We start from the raw sequence: 25,545 nt of genomic DNA on the forward strand, positions 1-25,545 counted from the left end.
AACCGAGCACTTTACTTCTGGTTTGTACAGTTTATTCGGTGTTGTAATGAAACTTTCCCATGAGGCAGTGGAGTGAGGCTTTTAAGAGCAGAGCTCTGGAGTCAGACAATTCAGTCAAGGGATTGTGGACAAATCATGTGGCCTCCCTACACCCACGTTTCCTCATCTGTAAAAGAGGAATATTAATAGTGCCACCTCAGGAGTGTTTAAGCTTTAAATGAGAACAATAGAGAGTGCTTTAGCTTTATCAGACTCACACAATTCAGGGTAACTAATTCTATGCACAAACATGTATTTTTAAATGATCATCTGTTACTAATCTAGGGAGCATGAAACCCTGAGAGGTCATTTGGACCCTGTTCTGCATCTGGATATTTAGGGCCGGGTTATTTTCAGTATTAAAATCTCCACAGCCTTCTTTCATAGTTACTATCATTGTCTCTGTTTTAATTAAACCCACTTCTTATTTGATCTTTGAAAATATGAAGCATATTTAAGTTAAAGGTCTTTTGGAAATAGGGAAAAGAAGCCCACTCACATTAACTCAAATGTAAAGGTGACATTGGAGGTAGAAGGCTGGTTAGTATGTGATGCAGTGGGCATTATTTGAAATGAGTGATGTCAGATACCCAATGACAGGAAAAAAATCACACTGGAACTTAAAGGAATTAAAGCTGGGAGCTGAGAAAAATCTTGCCTCTCAGGAAAGACTGATGTCTCCCATCCCAACTTCCTGCTCAAAGAACCAGCTTCCTTTGTGCATCCAATTTGCTATGGTCTCAAAATGGCCATCCCATCTGCCAATGACACCTCATAACCCTAGTGCCTACCACCCACCAACTCAGCCTCTCAGCTCCTCAATTCCAAACATCCCTGAGAGAGGAAGGCAGTTGAGCAGGATTATCTTTTTTAATGAAGTTAAACAAATTATATGTCACAGGAAAATAAGTCTTTCCCTCATCCAGTCAGCTGCGGCCAAGAGCAGAGCAGGATTATGTAGAACAAAGAAATGGGGAAATTTGCTTAGAAGAGGATGTGGCTGAAACTTGCAAAGATGATGTCTCAGTCCAGAAAATAACTACACTGGAACTCTTCTAGTCAAACTGTAAATGTCTTAACATAGAATTAATTTTGACCAAGTGCCCACCATGTGTCAAACACATAACTCTCTAGGTTCACTCCTTGCTAGACCCACACCACCCATTTCTTTCACTGACCTATCTTCTCTTGACAAACTGATTGTGTTAGTTTCCTATTGCTGCGGTAATAAATTACCACAAATGTAATGGCCTAAACCAACACCGAGTTATTATCTTACAGTTCTGGGCATCAGATGTCCAAAATGGTTCTCACTGAGCTAAAATCAAGATGTCAGCAGAGCTGTATTCCTCCTGAAGGCTCTCAAGAAGAATCCATTTCCTTGCCTTTTCCAGCTTCTAGAGGCTCGTGGCCCCTTCTTCCATCATCAAAGCCAGCACTGAAACACCTTGTCTCCTGTCTGACCTCTGCTTCAGTCCTTATATCTTCTCTCTCTGGCTCTGATCCTCTTTCCTCCCTTTTTTAAGCATCTGTGTGATTACAGTGGTACCATCCAGATAATCCAGGATAATCTTCCCATCTAAAGATCCTTAACTTAATCACATCTGTAAAGTCCCTTTTACCATGTAAGATAATATATTCACAGTTTCTAAGAATTAAGACATGGACACTTTGAGGGGCCATTATTCAGCCTACCTCACTGCCCACCTTAGAGTAGGAGATTAATAAATGTTTCTTTAGTTATTTACTTAACTACCATTCCTGCTAACTGTGCTCATATTTTAAATCTTAAAGTGCAAAAGAAATTCTGCATAACCATTCCTTTTCCTTTTTATTTCCAATACTTGGGTCTTTTGCTAATCACCTGAAACTTACATTTGCAGCAGATATGAAAATGCACTTGAACAGTTGAGAAATATAGAAAAATGTGATTTCAGTTGCCAGCTCAATCTCTTCTTGTTAAACCTCAAAACCTTGACATTTGAAAGAGAAAGACGGTGTAACAGTGACATTTTGTAAAATATTCTTCCAGCTTGGGAACACAGGATTTTACTTACAAGTTTCTAAATGTCCTCTCATCAAGCTTTAAAATAGGGAGTCAAATACAAAAACAGGAGTTTCTTGGAAAAGATAGTGACAAGGGTTCTCTAATTCTTTACATGCTCTTTGAGAAAATGTTTAAACAGAGAAAACAAATGATGGCCTTTCTGATCTAAAACAGTTCCAATTGCTTCAACAGATCACTGCACAAGAATGAGCAACCACTTATTGAAATTCTGCCTACTGGAAGCACTTCCATTGCCCTTTTGTTCACAGAAAAGTCTGTAATGTTAATCAGCTATGGGCTTTACAAAAGCTGGTGCCAAACATGAAAAGCTTAGTGCTGGGAGCACGTGATCCCCACGTGAGAATTGCACAAGTGAATCCTTCACGTTGTCCAGGTGACCCCAGTGACTCCAGCCACCACCACCACTACCCTCTAGCTTTTCTGCTGCCCTGCTCTTGCATTCCTGATCTACAGTGAGCTCCAGGAACTCCTGTGTATCTTAAGTTGGTGTTAAATAACTGGATATGTTGGCATATTGGTACAGGTCCACAATCCTTTATATGAAAATCTTGGCAGCCATGTGTTCAGAATTTGAGGATTTTTAGAAAAGAAACAAGAGTCCATATTACGTATTAAGTTTAACACCCCCAGTGGGTGTGGGTCAGTATCCCTTAATATTTCTGCAGTAAAATAGATAAATAATCTCACCAAGCAAAATGAACTGAGATGATAAAAAACTTTCCCATCAACTCAGGTCAGCTTTTGCTGCTAAATCTGTTTTAGAAAGCTTACTAACTTACTAAACCTAAACTTACTAAAATGGATTCAATATTCAGAACCTTTTGGATTTTAGAACTTCACATAAGGGATTACGGACCTATATTACAAGTTGGTGGTGTTTTCTTTTTTAATTTTTATGTTGTTTACCATCCAAATGGAAGCTCAGTTAAAAACTCCAAACTGCTAGAATCATAGGCTAGAACAGTGGAAGGAGTTTTAGTAATTCAGTGCTTCCACCTCATGTTACCAACAGGGAAATTGTAGCACAAAGAATACTAGTGGTTTGGTAAGGTTGTAAATGTCTCTGGATCCTACTTTTTGACCTCAGACAGACCTAGGCTCTAACTAAATTTGTCATCTTGGCAAATTTATGCCCAGCCTTACACCCCAGATTACCATGATTCCCTCTGTTTAGGGAGGGCCCTCTTTCACAGGGCTGTTCGGAGCATTAAATTTGCAAAAGCAGGTGCAGTGCTTGGCATAGTGAGTTGCACATACTACATGCTCAATAAAAGGCAACCATTACTGCCCTTAGAGTGATCTGTATGGTTATTATTGAACTAATTTAATTAAATTCAGTTAAGTGTTTACTGAATTCATCCCTGCAAGACACTGTTCTAGGCCACAGGGGTGAACAAGGCAGAATCATCTCCTTTTTATCCTGTAAAAAATTCCAGGGATTCTCTTTTCTTCATTATGAGTATGTAGACAGAGTCCCTGACACACAGTAGACACTTAATATATGTTTGTTGGGTTGAATTAAACTCAAAGTGCTCACAGTCTAGCAGGGGAATTAATAATGCCAAGAGCAAAGAGTGGAAGAAAGACCCTAAGAGTTTTTCAATGTGCTATGGGAATTTTTTTTTTAAGATTTCTTTTGTCTTGGAATAGGGAAAGACTCTAAAGAAGAGGAAACATTTGTGCTAGCCCTTAACAGTAGAATAAACATTCAGCGGGTATAGTCGGGAGTTTTTGTAAAAGGCCAATCCAGGCAGGAGGAAGAGCTTAGGAAAATTTCTACAAAGGTGGAAAATCACATAGCATGTTTAGTAAGTAATGGGTTATGTGCTTAGGGCCTTGCGTGGAGGAATTGCATGGACCACATGCATGGGTGATTCAGCCTAGAATGCTTCAGAGGTGAATTAAGACTAAGTCAAAAACTGGAATGATATATGAAGGAGTTTAAATGACAAAAAAGAATTTTTTATCTTGCTTTGCTTTAGCAGGAGATGATGCAAGCCACCATGACTTGGGCCAAGCTTTCAGAAAATTGCTGTGGTGGCATTTTGTATGAAGGATTAAAGGACAAAGAAAGAGAGTGAAAGTAGGTATAACCATCAAGGGTATATCAAAAACATCTAAACCAGGGCAGGGACAGAGAAGAAGGCAAGAAGGGGAGAAGTTAAAAAGGCATAAGAAGAATGGATATTTGGCAACCAATTAGATGTAAGAAGCAAAGAAATGAGAAGATTCAGAGATTACTCTTAGTTTTTAATCCTTGAGGGTTATGATGGTGCCAGAGAAAAGAGAGGGTACAGATGATGGATTAGAATGGTGGGAAATTATGAGTTAACTTTTAAACTGAATAACAAATTACCTACTGTTAAAAGTCAAAAAATAAAACTGGCAGGTGATGCCAAGAAAGTAGACCTTCGAAGAAGAGTGGTTAAAAAAAGAGGCTAATGTCTTTAGAATCAAGTCATGAACCTGCTAATCTCGCATTGTCCTTATCTGGGGGAGGCTACTTTAAGGCCATGTGCTACGGGTGAGTGCATAAATTGTGGTTCCATTTCACAATGCAGAGATTTCCCCACCTTACAGTGCAAGTGCACAAGTCCACCTAGGAACTGTTATCACAGGTTGTTCTTACTACGTAGGATATCAGATAACTTACTCAAAAAGAACCCCTCAATATCTATGCCGGCCCTTTGGGCTGGAGGTGTAGCAAGGCAAGCAGGTGACTTCATGCACAACCTTGCAGCTGTGAGATGCTGAAAATACATGCCTCTCAAATTTTCCACGTTAGGTCCCTCCTTGCCTCACCTAGTCCCAACCCTGGGAGTAATGTGAAATCTTTTCCAGAACAAAGGAGCCATAACAGTTCTTTATTAAGAAGTCTTTAAATTGTGATGCAGGGGTTACAAAGCTTTTCCTATAAAGGACCACATAGTAAACATTTCAGGCTTTGCATGCTGTACGGTCTTTGCCCCAACTATTCAATTCTACCATTACATTGGGAAAGCAACCAACTATACGTAATGAACGGGCACAGTTGTATTGCAATAAAACTTTATTTAAACAAAATAGGAATCAGGCCAAGTTTGGCCTCAGGTCATAGTCTGCCAGCCCTGTTGTGTGGAAGGAGCTAGCCAGACCTTAGGCTTAAATTCCAGATCCACCAAAAAATACAAATTTACAAAATATCTGGATTTGAACATGCACCTCTGTAAAATGTGATACTTATATCTTCCTCACTGATTTGTGGGGTTTAGAGAAAATGTATGTAAAATGCCTTATAAATAAGGACAGTAGTCTTTTTCATTACAAGGCATAATATGAATAATAACTAACACTGAATGCTTTTACGCTATACCAGCTACTACTGTGTAAAGCACTTTAAAAGATTATTTCATTTAATCTTCCAACAACACTCTAAAGTAGGAGCTATTACAGTATCCCTTTCTACTCATGGGGAAACTGAGGCACCAAGCCATGCCCAGGAGATGCTTACATAGATAGTGTGACGTCGCTGGCACTTCATCCCAAGTAAACAGATTCCAGGGGCTCCGGTGCTAACCTCTGTGTTAGTTAATTAGCTCCACTAATTCAGCTTCAATTGAAATGCTCAGAATCTTCTCAAGTTCCGCAGGGCTCTTCATGACTCATCACAGCATAACACAACTGAAAATTGTTTATACACAACTTCTGGAAATTCACCTTCAGGTCAACAGCCAAATAACCTCTTGCATAAATAAAACACTTATTCCAACCCCCTTCCTGCCCATCTATTTCCACCCCTCCCAACAAAGATCTCCAGTTGAGGGAAGCCATAATAGTCCTGAGAAAGCTAATGCAAACCCATTTCAAAAAATTTATCCTATAATCACTCTAAAAACTTGCAATTTCAAAGCAACACTGCAGAATAGAATCCTGGATTAATTATGCCAGGCTGTAGCAATAACCTTGAATTAAAGCTGCAACCTTCTATTTTTAAGAAACACTTGCCTTTCTGGTTGATGAAACCTGTCGTCCCATCAGGTAACAGACGTGACCAGGAAAGAGAGAAGCAGTAATGAGTCAATCCAAGCTGTTTGATACATTTCAAATCTTCCTCCCACAGAGTGTAGCTGCCACAAGCTACATCGCCAGTCTGGTTCTTGAAAACTCCGTCTCTTCCCTGATGGGTGAATGTGTCCCAGACACAAGGGCCTTTTCCATCTGTATCCCAGCCTCCTGAGAAAAAGAAGAAAATGAAACAGTTACACTCTTGACATCAAGAGGCATATGTGGAATGTAAATATTTGTCACCCAAAGAACATCCCTCATTAACTCAATGTATCATATTGGTAACTTTAAAATATGCCTTTAAAATAACATGCATGAGTGGGTTATGTGTTCAGCTGTCCTTGATCCCTGAAGCTGACTGGTGGCAAATGAAAAATTGTTGCATAATGCTGTGGCATAGCAGGCTTTCACGGTTCATTATCTGAAGATCTCCCAGCTGGTAGACAGAGGCAGGGCTCAGCTTATGAGTGTCTGAATTGAAAACATCTCCTCCTTGTGAACATTTCTCCTGGCCATGACTGACATGCCTTGTCCTTGTTGTGCACAAAGCAGTCTCGGGACCTTATCTTTGACTCCTGACACCTGAACCCTATCCTCCTGTCATCTGACCATGGAGCCTGAGATGGTCTAGTCAACTACTGTGGAGAGGAGGTTAGTTTTTGCCATTGTTGGGATGATATTGGTATCCTACGTTCATTCCTTCATACCTCCCTTAATTCAGCAAATGCAATGTGTCAGGCTCTGTGCTAAGCACAGTGGCTATCATGGTGAACTCTGCTGTGCTTCGGGTCCTTGGAGAACTTACACGCAATTATAAAACAGCTAACGGAAGGACCATTGCATGAAATCCAGGGAGGGGCGTTTATCCAGATGTGGGCAGGAGTCCGAAGTCTCTTAGAGAAATGGCTTCTAGGCTGAAATCTAAAGGAAATGTTGACTCATCAAGGTGAATTTCTCAGAGGTGGGAGTGGGGGGAAAATTTAAAAAAAGAGGAGCCAGGGTCAGAATAAGCCCAGAGGTAAGAGAGAGTGTCACATATTAAAGGGACAGAAGGTAAAAAATTACACTAGATTTGAAATCCCTATTCACATAGAAATTTTGTTTAAAATGGTAGTTAGAATCCATTTTATGGTATAAAGGGGTAATGTTAAAAATCTCATGACTCCCTAATTCTACTTCTAAGGGCATACGTTAGAGGAACGCTCATGTCTTTTCACAAAGAGATTATATGAGATTATTGAGGCAGAGTTTTCTGTAATAACAAAATCCTGGAAACAACCTATTTCCTATCAACAGTAGAACAGATCATTAATTTTGGGTATATCCATAGAGAGGAAACACTAATCAGCTATTAAAGTGAATGAATCAGAGCATGGATACCCCTCTTCTCTGGTCTGAATGTCTGTGTCCCCTCAAATCCAGAGGCTGAAATCCTAACACCCAATGTGATGGTATTAGGAAGTGCGGCCTTTGGGAGGTGCTTAAGTCATGAGAGTGGAGCCCTCCTGAATGAGATTAGTGCTCCTAAAAGGAGACCCCACCATGTTCCCTAGCTCCTTCTGCCCCGTGAGGATACAAGAAGTCCGTAACGTGGAAGAGGGCCCTCACCCGGCCATGCTGGCACCCTAATCCCCAACATCCAGCATCCAGAACTGTGAAGAATAAACGTTTGTTGCTTATAAAGCCCCTAGTTTATGGTATTTTGTTAGATCAGTCCAAATGGACTAAGACATCCTCAAAACTATAATATTAAACAACAACAAATCAAGATTCAAAAGAATGTACACAGGAATGAATACGGGGAGCACAGGAGATTTTTAAGGAAGTGAAACTACTAAAACTGTATATGGATTTTCCACTGTGCTGTGGGTCTGCTCCCCTAACCCTGACTTGTTCATGGGTGGACTGTATTCTGTATGATACTGTAATAGTGGATACATGACATTACACATTTGTCAAAACCCATAAACTATGAACTTTATTTAATACTAATGCATCAATATTCGCCCATCATTTGTAACCAACGTCCCACACTAATGCTAGATGTTAACGGTAGGGGAAATTGGAGGAATGGGATATATGAGAACTCTGTACTTTCTGCTCAATTTTTCTATAAATCTAAAATTGCTCTAAAATATAAAGGTTATTAATTTTAAAAAGAATATATGCAGTACTTTTATCATGTTTTATGCAAAATATGTAAAACAAATCATGGATTTTCTGAACATACACCTATGAGGTAAACATACAACAGCATGCCTGGGGATGATCAATTCAGGCTGGTGGCTGCCTTTGGGTAGAAAACGGAGGGAAACGGAAACAAGGAGGAGCCTGAGGGCCCTTTGCATCTCTTATGTTTCACTCCTTAAGCTGGCTAACAGGTATATGAGAGGCTGTTGATTACATTATCCACAATCCTTTTTATATACCTAAAATAGTTCATAATGACTTTCATGTAAGAAAGGAAGTCACAGCTAGAGTAAATAGACTAAAGCAATTATAGAAAAGTTTGGTAGATCCTCATTTAGCATTTACTTACTCATATTTTTTGCACGATTCTAATAGGATTAGATGTAGTCTCCAGATCAACAAAAAGACAACCTGGGCTATAATTTATGGGAGAGAACCATGAGGAGACAGGAGAGGCTGCTAAAAGAAGGAGCTCTGACAAAAGCAAAAACGACAGTTGATATCAAGGTAGGGTACTAAAGATCTATACAAAGAAATCATGAATATTAAAAATTGTACTCTGGGGGCTTCCCTGGTGGTGCAGTGGTTGAGAGTCCGCCTGCCGATGCAGGGGACGCGGGTTCGTGCCCCGGTCCGGGAGGATCCCACATGCCACGGAGCGCCTGGGCCCGTGAGCCATGGCTGCTGAGCCTGCGCGTCTGGAGCCTGTGCTCTGCGACGGGAGCGGCCACAGCAGTGAGAGGCCCGTGTACCTCAAATAAATAAATAAATAAATAAATAAATAAATAAATTGTACTCTGGAGCCATGTCAAATAGAGGCAAAAAGTTTTATACATCCCAATGGCTCTCAAGTTATGTCTGTATATAAGGTTTAGAGGGAGGAAGAAAAAGAATACTGGTGTTCAATCTTAGAATGAAATAGGTATGAATATTAAAATGCAATTTTGGCCACGCATGGTGCTTATAGTTTGGGTTAATAGATTTACAATAAATGAAGAATCTTAATCTCAGAGAGTTTAGGCATAGTGTATTGGTAAATATCAACAAGTGGCTATATGTTAAAAATGTATGTACCTATATGTATATATGTTTATTATAAATTTTACTGATATAAAGGATGTGTAATACACCATCTCCAAGCAATAATATGCAATGCTCTTTACTGGAAATTCCTTATAGCCAATTGATTCTCATACTATGCTTGTTTAGATTTTTGCCAAACTCTTATATCGGGAGCCAAACCGCAACGTACAATCTGACAAGTGTGAGTAGTCCTGTATCAGACTGTTGACTGATATCTTTGCTTAAATTAACAAGCACAATGAAAGGAAAATAACAAAGATGTACCAGAATTTCACTTGTTCATTAGTGACATGCGCAGCTTCTTTGCTGAATTGGATAATAGTTTTCAAACAGCGGAAGACTATTTCCTTGAATTTTTTGTCCTACTCACAATGTAACAGTTACAGACATGACACACAATCATTTACTCTGTATTATTAATATTTTTTCTATAACTTTCTTAGGTCCAGACAACCAACAAAACAATACATCAAATGTTGACTTGTAGCACTTGCCAATATCTGTGGTATAAATACTTACACATGCCCAATTTCAAGCAACCAATGTGACAGCACTGAAGGCAGAGTTGCAAAAAGATGAGCAGTGGCACATCATTATATAGTATTTCTTCTACACAGATACAAGAAATCTAAACAGCTTCAAGGGCATAGCTAATAATAAACGTAGTAAAATATTGAGGAAGTAAGGATTTTGAGTATTTATTACCCCTTTTTAATATAAATTATTTACTTATAAGTTTATGTAATTGAATTTTTAATGCTGGCTGTGTTTAAGAATCAGCTCATAAAATTGCTGAAAACTTAACAGTAGGCACTGGTGAGCCAGTACAAGCTGGCTTCGCCACATCACTGATTGTGACTTGCCTAAGATCACACTCTTAGTAAGACGTAGAACCAAGATGCGTCTCCAGATCTGTCTGATGTTGAAGTCCAAATCCTTCCATTGGACCACACTGCTTTTAGTAATAATGACTGACTAATGAAGGAAGAGTCAACTGATGCCCGTGCTACTCAATTTATGAAGCCTAAGAAATGCATAACATGACCTACACATTTTGGAAAACAGTCCATCTGAAGTGCTTAAAACAAGTTTTGACAATTTCAAGAGGTAAATGTCATTTAGCAGGAAAACGTACTTATGTAGAGTAGTAGTAGTATACATTCTAGATGTATACTAGATGAAGCATATGTAAACAACATTGTTTCTATGAGAACTAGAATATGAATTGCAAAGTAACCATTATAAGTGAAATTTTGATTTAAAAATATACAGTGGCCTTTAAAAAAATAAAAAAATGTATATAGTGGCCAGTACTCATTAGTACTTGAATGTAAATTTTCCTGAATGAATGATATTAATAACTCATTTTCTCATTAGGGATCTTCTCAAGATGTAATTATGTCCACTTATTAAAAGTTCATTGTTCTTTATGAGGAACAAGACTACCGTTTCCAGGCAGACTACATACCCTGAGCTATCCTTCAAACAACTACGATTGCCGGATGGAATATGAGAAATGTATTGTTAAATGTGCCATCGATCTGGCAGGATGTTAGGGAACCCAAAATCAAAGTGAGAGGTAATTCAGAAGCATAAGTGAGTAGCGATATAGGCTTTTGTCCTGAGAGCATCTGAGAAGCCCAGATGATGTGAGCTTGCATTTTAATGGCCTGTGGGACAAGGGAGAAAAGAGACAAAGTCTAACACTCACCAAAATGGGAAGCCTGTGGTAAGATGCTCACATAAGTCTGATGATGCAAGGAATTCACATACAGTGCCAGAATAAACAACAGGCTCTGCCTAAGAAAGAGACAACAAAGCAGCTAGCCTGTGGGAGAGAAATTACTCCTCGATATTTGTAACCACAACTCAGCTCTCAAACCAATAATTAAGTGTGAGAATGGAAAAAGATTTTAGCAGACATACGAGCTCTCACAGGATACTGGGAGAACTTTTTCCTCTCATTGGATATTACTGGAGGATAAATTTCTCCAAAACAATGATGTAAAACAAGAAAGAGAAAGATCCAGGATCCAGGAAATGAGGAATCTAGCAGAAGAAGTCTGTGGAATGATGTAGCTGTGCAGCAAACCCAAGGAGTAACCAGTCCATGGGAAACCAGCCTATTTCCCATAGCTATGGGAAATATTTCTTCAAGAATATTATGCTACTAGAATATTTAGTTTGATTTTTTTCAAATTTTAAAAATTTACTAGAGAATTGTCAACATGCACAATAGTACAGTGAAGCCCCATGTACCCCTGGTTCAGCTTCAGCAGTTTCCAACTTTTGCCAACCTTGTTTCATCTTTATCCCACCCACGCTTCTTCATTTAATCTACACACATTTCAGTATACCCTCTAGCTGACAAGAATATTTCTAATTGGGGTAAAATACACATCACACAAAGCTTACCACCTCAACCATGTTTAAGGGTACAGTTATGTGGCATTAAGTGCATTCACATTGCTGGGCGATCATCACCATCTATCTCCAGAACTCTTTTCATTGTGCAAAACTGAAACTTTGTAACAACTTAGCAATTATTCCCATTCTAATTGTGCATGGGGGTGGTGAAAGTGGGAAGGGAGAGGGAGAAAAAGTGGACAAATGGGTAAATCTTCATCTTTCACAGGGAGAAGTCAATAGATTATGCCTACAACAGGAAAAAAAACTCAAAAACTAGTAATATAAGCATGATATTTAAGATATAGAAGTCAATGCCAAAAGGATTAACCAAAAGAATTAAAAGGGACTTCCTCTAGAGAGAGGAACATGGAAGAGAACAAGGGATTGATGGTTTCTGAAAGTCTTGTTTTGACACTTTAAATTATTTTGCTATATTAACTTTAGTTAGCATGAAGATGAACTTAAGAAATTATATTAAACATTAGAAAAGATGGCATAGAAAATAGACATTAAATATGTGGATAATCTAAACAAGCTATTAAAGTATAAAACAATAATAAAATGTCTGTTTTGTGAGAATTAAAAAGAATAACTAGATAGAACTAAAATGCTGGGCCCCCCACCCAAAAAAAAATATATATATATATATATGAAAGCACCAAGGTAAGAAATCAGAGTTAAAGTGTTCTCAGATTCATATACTGTCTAGAAGGGGACTAACGATATTGATTAACATTTTACTTTGTTATATTTTATACTCAGGTTAAAATTTCTAGGGTAAGCACTTAAAGAAAAAAATGTAATTTCTTTTTAAAGACAAGTCCAACACATATATAGCAAGTCTGTGCCAGGCTCTGTTCTAAGCATTTTATATTGATGCTTTGCAACAATATTATGAGTAACTGCAATTATTATCCCCATTTTTGGGTAAGGAAATTGAGAAATGAAGAGGTTAAATTAATTTGCCTAGATCAGTTTGTACTAAAGCTGAGATTCTAACTCAGACAGTTGAATTCCAGAGCCCATGCTCTTAACCATTATGCTAAATGAGGAAAACTAAATACATTTAAAAGAGGGCAGGAAAACAATAAAAAGTAAACAAAGAAATAAGAAAAATAAAAGCATAAAATAAGATGGTATGACAAGATATATAATCACTTATAACAATATGTCAATGGGCTATACTCCCCAGATAGAAGACAGAGATTGTCAGACTATGTATATTTTTTAAATTCAGTGATATACTGTTAACCAACACACCTAAGACATAAGAATATAAAAATATTGAAAGTCAAAATATAGAGAAAGATATCCACCCCCCAAAAAAGCAAAGGACTTCAAGGAGGGAAAAAAAAGCACTAGAGATAAGGTGGGTCACCACATAGTAACAATGCTGTTTTAAATATGTATGCATCTAAGAATCTGGTTTCAAAACATGTGAAGCAAAATTGACACAACTGAAATGTAAAGTTGACAAATCCATCTCCATAACCCCAAACTCCACCTTGGGTTTTAATCAACCAAAGTTCTAGCAAACATTTAAAGAACAAAACCAATAAACTCTACTCTTTCATGAATTATTCCAAAAAGTAAGAAAGAAAGAATTCCTCAACTCATTTCACATGGTTAGAATAACCTTGATACTAAAACCTCTCTCAGCAGCTGAAACAAGAGAGAATAAGTATAGCATTTATTAACAAACTTGACCTAATTGATATATATGACATTGCACAATAATGAATGCTACAATTGAAAAATATACGTTGTTTTCATTCAAACAAAAACATCATGAAAGCTGAGCACAAATTGGTCCATAAATAAAGTCGCCATAAATTTCAAAAAGCTGGAGAAATAGAGATGGCAATCTCTGACCAATAATGTTAGAATTCAATAACTAAAGAACATTAGCTTTTTCTTTCAAAAATCTGAAAAGGAACATCAGAATAGCTTAAAAGCAAAGACGGCATAATAGGGACTTCCCTGGTGGTCCGGTGGTTAAGACTTCACACTTCCACTACAAGGGGCATGTATTCAATCCCTGGTCCAGGAACTAAGATCCCGCGTGCTGTGTGACAAAGCCAAAAAAATTTTTTTCTTAAATGCTAGGGCATGCTAACACACGTATATGAAATCTAAAAAAAAAAAGAAATGGTTCTGATGAACCTAGGGGCAGGACAGGAATAAAGACGCAGACATAGAGAATGGACTTGAGGACACGGGGAGGGGGAAAGGTAAGCTGGGACGAAGTGAGAGAGTAGCACTGACATATATACACTACCAAATGTGAAACAGATAGCTAGTGGGAAGCAGCTGCATAGCACAGGGAGATCAGCTCAGTGCTTTGTGACCACCTAGAGGGGTGGAATAGGGAGGGTGGGAGGGAGACGCAAGAGGGAGGGGACATGGGGATATATGTATACGTATAGCTGATTCACTTTGTTATACAGCAGAAGCTAACACAACATTGTAAAGCAATTATACTCCAATAAAGATGTTAAAATAAATAAATAAAAATGTAAAAAAATGCTAGGGCTAAAATAATAAAAAATTAATTAATTAAAAAGTAAAGAAGGCATAATAGTGGTCAACAGAAAAAACTAAATCACAAACAATAGTAAAACATTGTGATATCTAGTTAATGCATGCATTAGAAAACAAACAAGACTTATAGCTAAAAAATTATTAAAAGAGTTATAGCTAAAAGCCAAAAGAATATATAATGGAATTATAAAAAATAATCTGAAAAAGAGATAAAAAGAGGGGAAGAGAATAAAGACAGATGAAACAAATAGATAACAGATAGCAAGATGGTAGATTTAAACCCAACCATATAAATAATATCACTGAAGATGAATGAATCTAAACAACCCAACTGAAAGGCAGAGATTATCAGATCGGTTAAAACACCAAACTCAGCTATATACTGCCTATAAGAAACCCACTTTAAATATAAAGACAAAAGAAGGTTAAAAGTGACAGGATTAAAAAGATATACCATGCTAACACTAATCAAAGAAAACTGGAGTAGCTATATTAATACCAGGGTAGATTTCAGAGCAAGAATATTACCAGGTATAAGGAAAGCCATTTAATAATATTAAAAGGGGTCAATATATTCAGGGGATTTACATTCCTAAATGTTTATTCACCTAATAACAGAGATTCAGAATACATGAAGCAAATACTGATTGAACTGCAAAGACAGATCCACATTTGTATTTGGATAGTTCAATTAAAAAGACCAATAAGATTATAAAAAAATGGACAAAAGATGTGAATAGTTCCTTCACAGAATGAGAAACACATGGCTAGTAAACATTTAAAAACACATAGGAGATCATTAAAAAACAGGGAAATGCAAATGAAAACCACAATGAGATACTATTCTACAACCACACAGTTGGCACAAATTTAAAAGTTGGGCAATATCAAGCATTAGAGAGATTGTTGCAAAGCAAGAATGTTTATACAATCCTGGTAGGAGAACAATACAGAAATACCTAGTAGAGTTGAAGAAGCACATATATCAAAACCCCATAATTCACATACCACCATATATCCTGTTTCTACAAATGTAGACCAGGAGACATATATAACCATGATTGCAAAGCAGCAACAAAAACCATCACTGGAAACAGCCCAAATTTCCTTTGTCAGGACAACAAATCAATGAATGAATGAATAAACTATGGAATAGTCATACAATGAAAGACTATACAGGGGTAAGAATGAATGAACCACATCTGTATCACCATGCATAAATTTCCCAAATATAATATTGAGAGGGAAGAAGCAAAAAATACACACAATGTATTTCCATTTATGCAATGTCCAAAACATGTAAAGCTAAACAAGAAATTGTTCAGCTATATAGTCTCCCATGATAAAATCATAAAGAAAAGCAAGGAATGAATAAATGCAAAACTCATCTTAGTGGGTACCTCTGGGAAAAGGGGTAGGAGAAAGTACTGAAGAGGGGGTCCTAGAAATATGGTGAGTATGTGGATATCAGTTTTATTTTTGATTCTCTACACAGAAATTATAAATGTTTTTTGCTATTGTTTTTTGGGAAAAGTTTTCAATTAGCAATAATCGTGCCTCGGATAAACATCATTGGCTACGATACTGCCACTGCACAAAGCCTGCTATTGTTTTTTGAACAAACAAATCTTATAATACATTTCATTGTTCATAATAAGGGCCATTTACTGAGCCTTGGCTTTCTATCACTCCTATATCAAAAACTTACATCGGCCATCTCATGCTTCCCCCATGACAACCCTTAGAAGATGTACTACTATTACTAATAAGAACAAAAGTATAAAGATTGAGTAACTTTCCAATATCATATAGCTAATAACTGGGACTATCAAAACATGATACCCCAGTCCTACCCTTACTGACATCAACAGTTTAAACTCCTTCATTACTTACAACTTAGGTGAGTCTTAGACAAAATGAAATCTTTCTTTGTGAATTAATGTTTCGTTCCACCTCTACACATTTCCCAGATAATAACTGCAATATCTACCTTCCTTTGAGGATCTCACAGTCTAGTTGATATCAGACAAATAAAGTCTTAGACTACATTAAGATAAGAGCTATATTAAAATCATGTAAAAGCACTACGGGAGAACCAAGAAGCAAGCACTCACGAGTTACTTCCGTCATTGGGAGGCAGGTAGACTTGCCCACGAGAAAACATTTTAAGGCAGGTGCTGAAAGATGAGTAGGAGTTATACCAGTGGCTCTGATAAGAGAAAAGCAAACGTGTAATTCGGTGGCCATGGTGGGGGTGAATTGCAGAAAGAAGGCACTAGAAGCCCAAAGACCAGTTAGCAGGTTGTTGCAATATTTTTGGCAAAAATGACAAATTCCTGTATTTTGCTTTTTTAGTAATTTGGAAGAAAATAAAATTGTCTCTGAAATTCTTACCATATGAGGACATAGAAAGGATTCCCACAAAAAAATGTAAACTATTGACATTACCTACAAATCAAAATATCAAAAACTTCCAAGGCTGCAAAGGATTATGGAAAGAGCACAGGCTCTAAAGCTGACATAGAGGAGTTTCAGCTCCATCTCTACTTGTCTTCTCTGTATATGAAGTGAGAGGATAATATCCACTTTGTAGGGTTCTCATAAAGATCAACTGAGCCAAAGCCAAAGTGTCTACAGGGCGTGTGGCAGATAGTATGTGTCCAGCAAGTGTTAGTTTTCTAGTCTTCTAGACTCAATGCAATAAATACTAACTAAAAATTTACACAAAAAGTGACCATTTGCTCTTTTTTCTTCTTTCTGTGGCCAGCTCTTGAGGCCAGAATACACAGGTAGGAAGCACTGTAACTCATATTTGCAAACTTGCCTGTGATGAAGATTCAGTGTCTGGACCTGCATGATTGGGTCTGCGGGGTCCTCAGCTACCTGGTTTAGAAGCCGTCATTACAAATGGTGTCATGTCACTTTCACTTTTTCCATGACAATGCCGTTTGTGAGGACATAGATCTACACAGACCTCAGTCCTCTGCACAAAGGAAATCACGTCAAGCAAAAACTAAATAAGTGTCTGACGTGTGTGTGTGTGTATATATACTTTTCCTTCAAAACCCCAAAATGACATTACTTTACAACCTCTTCTCAAGAGCATTCTCTAACTCTTCACGATCACACCCTCCTCAGGGTACACACTGGACAAATAACACATAGTGTCGAGTCAACATTAAAAACATCTTTTGCCTCCTTTGCACTTTGAGCTCTGTCAAGGCAGGGTCTAGGTGTCACTCACTTATTTTTGTTTCTCCAGTAGCAAGAATGGCATATGGGAACAGTGTGTGCTTAGGAAAATGCTTTTTGTGTGGCATGCTTAACATAAAATAGGAATATTGATGCTTGCTATGTCATTGCTTCACAGAAATGTGGAAAAGCTGTCTCCGTGTTTGTAAGTGATTGCAAATTCTTTACTTGAAAGAGGAAATATAGGACTTCCCTGGTGGCACAGTGGCTAAGAATCCACCTGTCAGTGCAGGGGACATGGGTTCTAGCCCTGGTCCGGGAAGATCCCACATGCCGCAGAGCAACTAAGCCCGTGAGCCACAACTACTGGGCCTGTGCTCCAGAGCCTGCAAGCCACAACTACTGAGCCCACGTGCCACAACTACTGAAGTCCGCGCTCATAGAGCCCGTGCTCCACAACAAGAGAAGCCACCACAATGAGAAGCCCACGCACGGCAACGAAGAGTAGCCCCCGCTCGCCGCAACTACAGAACGCCTGCGCGCAGCAGCAAAGACCCAACGCAGCTGAAAATAAATTAATTTTTTTTAAAAAGAGGAGACAGTTAAAAATTCAAGTAATTGCCATTCAAAAATTGTGACCTGATGTATTTTCAAATGAAAACATTTATATATTTTTACAACTAACATTCATTAAGAATATTAGACGTAACTATTCTATGTGAAACTTTGAGGTTGTGGAGAGCAAAGATTCCCTGATCTAGAAACAGTGCCCTGTGCCTAATTCAGAAGGGATGAGGGCCCCAAAAGTGATAAGAAAAACCACCATACCAAGTAGAAACGCATTTCACTATCACAACACAGGAGGATGGAGGGTTCCAGAAGGATGTCTCCAAGAAAATAAAAACAAAAGAAACGGATGAAGTATGTGATACGTTTGAACATGTTAAGAAGTAATTTACATTTCTGGCAGACAGTGTCGGGGTGAATTAGTGAAAGAATCACAGAACAGGAAGCCAACAACAACAAAGTATTGACTCTCAGGCCAAAATAAAAACCGTACAAGAAAAGAAAGTCATAGGATGTTAGGCTCACTTGCACACAATATTTACACAAAACTGTGATGCAAAAACTAAATGATAATTTAAACAAAATTTGTTTAATTCCCAAATACTCACATTAGAAAATGGAGAAGAGAAAGTTCGCTTTATGAGCAGATACTGTAAGCAGGCCTAAAAAAAAAATCTAATCTGACATAATAGGAAGTCAATGTTATATTTTCAACTAGAACATCAAATAATAGCTGTATAGGCATGCTCTTTAGAAACATAAAGTAAATCCTAGTAAAAGTGAAAAGACTCAAAAGCATTGGCTTTGAGGAAAATAAATAAGAAGCAGAGAGGAGTGACATATTGTTGTTGGGTATTATAACTCTCACAGTACTATCTGAGTTTTTAAACTATGCACGTATGTTACTAAGATAAAACTAAAAGTTAAGTTAGAAAAATAAAGATAATAAAGAGAAGGAAAATGGTAGACCTAGGTCCCAAACTAGTCAGCACCTGTTTGCAGGTAGGAGGGCATGCCACGGAAGGAGGCATGTGGAAACATGCACGTGTGCTTTTGACTGTGCCAGTGACTGGGATGCTGCTGCTATTTAGTGGCGGGGCCAATAAGAGGTCCTGCTAAGTACAGGACAGCCACACACACCAAGGAATGGCCAGAACAACTGCCAGTGGCACCTCCACTGGAAAACACTGCAGGAGATGGGAAAAAGAGTAAAGAAACATACAATGAGAAGGGGAAACGGACAGAAGAGAGGGAGCACAAAGCAAAAGGAAACTATCACATTAGAAGATATAAAATAATAAAATGGCAGAAAAAAGTTGAACCATATTGGTAATCATAAAAATTATAAATCCATTAAACAGTCCTGTTTCACCAAAGGTAAAGATTAAGAGGAAAAAAAAATTTACATGTAAGTACTGATAAAAATAAAGTAGATTTAGTAATATTAATATGATATAAAAATGAATACAAGGAAAAAGCATCAAATAAAACAAAGAATAATAAGCTCATATTAATAAAGCTTATAGCCCACCAAAACTATAGAGTAATCATGAACTTTTGTGCATCTAACAACAGAGTTTTGAAATATACAAGAAAAAATCTGCTACAAATGCTGGGATATATTGAAAACTTAATTAAGACAGTGAGAAATTCTCTCAGAAATTGAAAAAGAAAGAAAGAATTTGGTTAATATAGTTTATAAGCTTATTCTCTTATGGATAGAAGTCTATGTATGACTTTACACATATAGATAAATATGTATGTGTGTGTATATATACATATGAAACACACACATGAACGAGAGAAACAAAGATTGGTAATCAGCAATAGAAAATTATTTTCAAACACGCTTGAAGTATTCACAAATATTAGAACTCATGCAGGCTACATTCTCTGACAATTAAACAAAAAAGAAGAAAAGAAGGAAGGAAGTGAGGAAGGGAGGAAGATTTTTAACAACCAAAGAATAAGCCAATCTATCCACTTGGATTTTATTTAAAATTCTAACTAAATCTTGGAGTAAACAGAAAATAAAGCAGAATGGTTTTTGAGGAAAAATGTGTTATTAAAATTATCTTAAGAAACGGAAAAAACCTGAAAACAAACATCTTTAATGCAGCTAAATGCTTCTATAGAACAGACTTTTCCTCAACAGATGGGAGCTGAGGCTGAATAGAGAAAGTGATGGGCTGGGGGAGATATGCATTTGTGGTACTCAGATACTGCCCGGTACTCAGATACTGGGGAGGTCTCTGGAAGCCACAGATGTGTCCACGAGAAAAAGAATCATCGAAATATCTGTCAAAATCGGATGTTGTGAAGCCAACCTAAGAACTTTCCTTTTCATTACCTTGCCTTCAACCAGGTCAACCAGGTTTAACTAGGTCAGAAGCTTTGATGAACAATCGGAAATCAGAGAAGCAGGGAAAAAATGAAGATGAACACACCCCCTCCTCCAATAGAGCTAAGAAAGGAACTTAACCTTAAATCCGATTTGGAGTTTTAACTGTTTCATAGATTAATTATTCTAAATACCAAAATGAGACTATGTGTTGCAACTGAAGTGGCCATATGTATCAGCCGGGGTCCCAGCAGGAAACAGATGGCACTCAAACTGGGTAATTGAGGAGAGTTTTATACAGGGACATTTTACTATGGTGTGAGCAGCGTCTGAGGAAAGCAACAAGGATGGCGCAGAACCTCCGGGCCTGCAGCAGCAGGAAGTCAACAGCACCACAGAAGGTGCTGGGGCAGAAGGGGCTTCCAAAGCCTGCAGAGAGTAGTGGCTTGCTGAGGGCTGCCTGGCAGGAGAGGAGTTCTTTAGCAGAGCCAACCCACTGCAATCCAGTAGATGGGGGGACAGGAAGAATAAATACTTTGTCTTCTCCCTCCTCCTACCCAGACTCTACCATCTCCTGCTAATGCTTCCTGATGATCAAGTCCAAACTGAAGCCAAAGGACAATGCCATCCATATAGGTCTTCTCCCAGGGCCAAGAGCAGGGAAAGGTGGAGAGTGGATCCCAATGGACACATAGAAAATATCCAGTACAATAGATAAGCAACAAGGTCCTGCTGTAGAGCACAGGGAACTATATTCAATATCTTGTAGTAAACTGTAATGGAAAAGAATATGAAAAAGAAAGTATGTATATATATGTAGAACTGAATCACTTCACTGTACACCAGAAACTAACACAACACTGTAAATTAACTATACTTCAATTTAAAAAGAATATATCCAGTACACAATAAGACTTAAGGCCACCAGACAAACAGAGCCTACCTGTGTTTTCTTCTAAAGAGAAGGGAAGAACTACCCCCACTAGGTAAATGTAAAGGTACAGTGGGGAAAATTAGGAAGTTACTTTTATGAGCGTGCCCTGAGTGTTGTACTCGTGGACTGTACAAATATAATGTATAACAGAACATGATTATAAGTTAATTACTGACTTAATAATTCAGGGAAGTGATAAATTCTTCTAGGAATAAATAGTGAGAGGAAATTTAATCCTGGTTCTGGGACTTGACTTTCTGGGCTCCAACCCTGTACTTGTGTTTTTTGTTTTCTGATAATCATAATGTCTTCAGCTACAAAGACTCCTGACTCCCTCTTCATTTACTGTAGTCCTGTTTAACACTTGTCCTTTTTGTCTTAACTACTTTTGCCTCTACTATTCTACTGCAATTATTCTTTTATCTTTCAGTTAAGTCTCTTTGCATTCAGGCACTTATGCACAGAATTCCTCCATCTACTGAAAGACACTTTTCTCGCCTTTGAAAGAAAACCTCTCCTCTTCTTTTCATCCATCAGAGCATTGCATTCATCTAGGCTGGCTTCAGCCTCTGATTGTCACTATGCTAATCTGAGCCCCATTTGGGAGGACGGAATGGTATACTGGAAAAAGCATCATGATGATGATAATAGCTATTATGTATTAAGCCCTCAGCAGGGGGTAGGCACTTTGCTAAGCACTTTACATGTGTAGGGTAAAAAATTTTCCTTGACCCTCTAAGGGTCCCTGGCTGGGCCTGAAAATTAAACTGACAAAGACAGATTAACAAGAGAAAAGCATGCAAACTTTATGTGATATAAGTTTTACATGACATGGGAGACTTCGCAAGGAAATGAAGACCAGACAAAATAGTTAAACCTGAGTACTTTTATGCTGGGTTTGATGAAGAGTAGACAGTTGTGGAGGAATATGATAGGTCAAGGAGTATGTGCTAACTTGGGGGAAACTTAGCAAGGCCTGCTTATTCAGATTCTTCTCAATGTCCCTCTGTCTTCTGAGATAAGAATGCGCCTTTCCTCCAGGTATAGGGAGAACACCTCTCACATGAATGTTTTATGACCTGTTTCAGGGGCTGAGGATCAGAGAGACCTTCCTGTTTCTGCCACTTTCTCAAACTCCTTCAGTTTCCAAAGTGCCATGTTTTGGGAGAGCGAGAACTTGTCCTGAACCCCATCACATGCTTTCTGCCTTCTGATTCTACCCCTTTTAGCCATGAAGAATCTGAGGTTTCCTTGAGTTTAAGAAGATCACAGAGCTGGTAAGTAGTGAACCTAAAATTGTAAGCTGGTGTAACTGATCCAAGACTGTGCTCTGACTACGCTCAATGGTCTCTCCATTCATATTTTCTTTATGTTACTTTATCTCTACACCTCGCTACCTTTGTGACCTTAGAGAATTCACTCAACCTTTCTGTGCCTCAGTTTCCTTATCTGCAAAATGAGGATGATAATAAACCTGGGTCTTCCTCTTTGGCAGTGTTGTTGAGAAAATTTCTTGGATGTTTATGGGAGTTGAGGCATTTAAAACTGACTTGCTGGGAGGCAGTGTTTCATTGTTGTTGTTGATAAACAGTATTTGTACCTATGACTCCAGGCTACACTCTCTCCTAAGAAGAGATCTCAAAGTAAATAGTCCTTTTAGGAACCCACCTTGACTCCCTGCCCTCCTTGATGACTACAGGGCTGGTTCTCTTTTCCGGAGATGTATTTCAGCATCATCTAGCCTCTCAGTACTGTAAGAAGGACATTCATCCTGTTCCAGAACTTTGGGGCAGGGGGCAATGGCTCCTGGACAAAAGGCACTATGAAAGCTCTTCCCCTAGAGTCAAGCATTTTTTTCCACCGGGCTTTTTTCTGTTTCCCTTTCAAAAATAATAATAATAAAGTTCTCTTATTACATAACTATGGGACAAGGGATCAAACAGTGCTTAAAATGCAAAAAGTGCCCTACATTCCAACTGCTGTTGCCCAGAAGAAACACCCTTTGCAAGACTTAAATAAACCCTTTAACTCTTACCTGCCTCTGATGCATGAAAATTACAAAGAGCACCATGCCTTTATCTGTTATTTCCCAGTGGCATCATGTGATAAGCAAAATACCCCAACTCCTGGAATTCTGGCCTAATTCTAGAAACAAATCAACCCAAGAATTTTATAAACACTCATTTGATTTTCATTATTTTCTTATCAAACACAAATTACAGATTTTCATTGCCCAACATAACTAAGCAAAATAATGGGCTCCCTAAATATATTCCGAGAATTAGGCCTAGTAAATCAATTATGTCAGTTAAATTCAAATGTCTTATTTTAATTAATTCCATTTTGATATATGCTATTAAATACCTATTTAAACCTGGCACTCATGAAAATGGGCTAATGGCATCTTTTTTTTTTAATTTTTATTGAAATATAGTTGATTTATGATGTTGTGTAAGTTTCAGGTATACAGCAAAATGATTCGGTTATACATATATATAAATATATATATATTCTTTTTCTTTTTTAAATTTTATGGGAGTATAATTGCTTTACAATGGTGTGTTAGTTTCTGCTTTACAACAAAGTGAATCAGCTATACATACACACATATCCCCATATCTCTTCCCTCTGGCGTCTCCCTCCCTCCCACCCTCCCTATCCCACCCCTCTAGGTGGTCACAAAGCACAGAGCTGATCTCCCTGTGCTATGCGGCTGCTTCCCACTAGCTATCTATTTTACATTTGGTAGTGTATATATGTCAATGCCACTCTCTCACTTCGTCCCAGCTTACCCTTCCCACTCCACATGTCCTCAAGTCCATTCTCTATGTCTGCGTCTTTACTCCTGTCCTGCCCTAGCTTCTTCAGAAGCTTTTTTTTTTTAGATTCCATATATATATATATTAGCATACGGTATTTGTTTTTCTCTTTCTGACTTACTTCACTCTGTATGACAGACTCTAGGTCCACCCACCTCACTGCAAATAACTCAGTTTCGCTTCTTTTTATGGTGGAGTAATATTCCATTCTATATATGTGCCACATCTTCTTTATCCATTCATCTGTCGATGGACACTTAGGTTGCTTCAGTGTCCTGGCTATTGTAAATAGTGCTGCAGTGAACATTGTGGTACATGACTCTTTTTGAATTATGGTTTCCTCAGGGTATATGCCCAATAGAGGGATGGCTGGATCATATGGTAGTTCTATATTTAGGTTTTTAAAGAACCTCCATACTGTTCTCCATAGTGACTGTATCAATTTACATTCCCACCAACAGTGCAAGAGGGTTACCTTTTCTCCACACCCTCTCCAGCATTTATTGTTTGTAGATTTTTTGATGATGGCCATTCTGACCAGTGTGAGGTGATACCCCATTGTAGTTTTGATTTGCATTTATCTAATAATTAGTGATGTTGAGCATCCTTTCTTGTGTTTGTTGGCAATCTATATATCTTCTATGGAGAAATGTCTATTTAGGTCTTCTGCCCATTTTTTGATTGGGCTGTTTGTTTTTTTGATATTGAGCTGCATGAGCTGCTTGTAAATTTTGGAGATTAATCCTTTGTCAGTTGATTCATTTGCAAATATTTTCTCCCAATCTGATGGTTGTCTTTTCGTTTTGTTTATAGTTTCCTTTGCTGCACAAAAGCTTTTAAGATTCATTAGGTCCCATTTGTTTACTTTTGTTTTTATTTCCATTTCTCTAGGAGGTGGGTCAAAAAGGATCTTGCTGTGATTTATGTCACAGAGTGTTCTGCCTATGTTTACCTCTAAGAGTTTGATAGTGTCTGGTCTTACATTTAGGTCCTTAATCCATTTTGAGTTTATATTTGTGTATGGTGTTAGGGAGTGATCTAATTTCATTCTTTTACATGTAGCTGTCTAGTTTTCCCAGCACCACTTATTGAAGAGGCTGCCTTTTCTCCATTGTATATTCTTGCCTCCTTTATCAAAAATAAGGTCACCATATGTGTGTGGGTTTATCTCTGGGTTTTCTATCCTGCTCCATTGACCTATACCTCTGTTTTGGTGCCAGTAACATACTGTCTTGATTACTGTAGCTTTCTAGTATAGTCTGAAGTCAGGAAGCCTGATTCCTCCAGCTCCGTTTTTCTTTCTCAAGATTGCTTTGGC

At 38.0% G+C, this 25,545-nt stretch overlaps 2 pseudogenes; both read right to left on the reverse strand.

Annotated features, from left to right (window-relative positions):
* The window catches only part of LOC132519110 (cytosolic beta-glucosidase-like), a 149,665-nt pseudogene that overhangs the window by 90,090 nt on the left and 34,030 nt on the right, over positions 1-25,545 (reverse strand).
* Positions 15,860-15,976, reverse strand: LOC132520133 (U4 spliceosomal RNA; annotated as a pseudogene).

Source organism: Lagenorhynchus albirostris, chromosome 4 (assembly GCF_949774975.1).
Source record: "Lagenorhynchus albirostris chromosome 4, mLagAlb1.1, whole genome shotgun sequence".
Taxonomy (NCBI): Eukaryota; Metazoa; Chordata; class Mammalia; order Artiodactyla; family Delphinidae; genus Lagenorhynchus; species Lagenorhynchus albirostris.